The 1,751-nt window shown below is 47.9% G+C and overlaps 1 long non-coding RNA gene across 18 annotated transcripts in view; it reads left to right on the forward strand.

Moving 5' to 3' along the window:
* The window catches only part of LOC108490329, a 72,797-nt gene that overhangs the window by 67,171 nt on the left and 3,875 nt on the right, over positions 1-1,751 (forward strand). For all 18 annotated transcript variants that reach the window (XR_003848306.1, XR_003848293.1, XR_003848299.1 and 15 more), the window contains 2 exons: positions 120-222; positions 535-623. This is a non-coding gene — a long non-coding RNA (uncharacterized LOC108490329). The remainder of the gene's footprint in view (positions 1-119; positions 223-534; positions 624-1,751) is intronic.

Consider the following 1,751-nt stretch of genomic DNA (forward strand, 5'->3'; position numbering starts at 1 on the left):
ATTTGGAAAATATTCAGTTAAAATTTTAAATAAATAAATAAAAAGAGAAAATTTCCCAAGGACTGGTTTTTTGTTGTTTTGTTTTGTTTTGTTTCTAATAGCTTTTCTTCTTTCTCTAGCGTGCGTTTTGCCAGTCTTCCAAACCCCGGCCCTCCTCTGCATCAGCTGCTTGGCTGAGGCCAAGGCCAAAATCACCCAGAGCGAGGACCAGCCTGTCATTTGGTAGGCGAAGTGGGAAGGGGTGGGGGCAAGCCGGGGAGATGCACCCCCACTCTGCCTCCCGCTGCGGATCCTTTGAAGCCTTTGGCCAATATTTCCGAGGGATCCGAGGCGTAATCCCCTCCATCTTCGCAGACAGCTACTAGTGCAGTACCTGATGGAGTCGCTTCCCGGCTCTGCCTGGAAGTCGCGCTTTCCTGTACCCTGTACCGGCTCCAAAAATGAACCGAAAGGGAGGGGAAGTGGATGGGAAGATGCCTCTTTTTTAAAAAAATCTTCTCTCCCCTCACCCCTCCTTCCTCTCTTTTATCCCAGGCCTGAGCAAAGTAGATGGCTGACTGGGCACACAGACTAACAAAGCGGTCACAGTGAGGAAGACACCAGAGGGGGGCCTTCGGCTCAAGGTGAAAAAAATGCTAAATATTTTTAGTATATTTCCATATACAACTAGGAACAGTTAAGTGCTCCAGGCTCTCCTCCTCCCCCCAAAAGAGATAGAATCCCGTCAGCCAACCAGCTAAATCGTGTCTCTTTGCTCTCTGTACAGGGTCTGCTTAGCATCCCCCCCCAACCAAGAACTTTTTTTCCTCTCACCTCTGTACGTTCTTCTCAGCACAATCCTGCGTTCAGATCAAGGTCTCTGCTTTTTCCTCCCTTCCCTTTTCTTTTTCCTCTCCCCAAAGCTAGTCGTCAGCACCGTACCTAGCCTCTCTCTCTCTCTCTCAATATTATTATTAATAATAATAGCCCTTTCGACATAACAGCATGAAATGGCTGCTTTGAGAAAGCACATTTAATCTTTACTGGCTCCCCTAGGCTTCAGTGAAGAAGGAGGCAAAGGGGGGAAGAGAGAGAGAGAGAGAGAGAGAGAGAGAGAGAGAGAGAGAGAGAGAGAGCGCAAGCTTGTAAGGGAGGCTGCTGACGGACAGCAAGCATCAGGCACAAATCAACGACAAGTTGAATTTTCCTAGACCACACTGCCCCCTTCCTTCTTGGCTCTCCCTGGGCTCCTGGAAAGCCCCAGTGTCTGGTTACAGGAGGTAACGGGTCTCCTTTTGCCAACCATGGTGCAGATTCCTCGCATGCCTGCTTAAATCTCTGGCAGAATAAGGAATCAATATCCCCCTCTAATCACCTTTAGCTCTTCGATGGCTTCCCCCCTTTTTCTGAGAATCCACTTGGCTCCCCTCGCTGCTCCCCCCGCCCTGCCAGGCTCCTGCATACAAAGCTCTGTCATCGCTCACTTCCTTCCATATCTCCGAGACAAGCCTCTTCTAATTTTCTCTCTCGCGCTTGCTCTGTGTTGTAGCGTGCCTCCTCCCGGACTCGCCGCACCGCATGCACAGAGACATCTTCCTGACTACTAATGAGACCAAAAATGCACCCGCAGGTCAGGGGGAAGCAAGACATTGTATTCTACAGATTAAAAAAAAAAATCCTCTTGTTAGACCTGCAGTTCAGATAGCACATTTTCTAAAATGAAAAAAAAAAAAAAAAAAAAAAAAAAAAAAGAAAAAAAAATCAAAGTGGGG

Source organism: Nannospalax galili, unplaced genomic scaffold (genome assembly GCF_000622305.1).
Source record: "Nannospalax galili isolate Female #2095 unplaced genomic scaffold, S.galili_v1.0 scaffold229, whole genome shotgun sequence".
In the NCBI taxonomy this organism is placed as follows: domain Eukaryota; kingdom Metazoa; phylum Chordata; class Mammalia; order Rodentia; family Spalacidae; genus Nannospalax; species Nannospalax galili.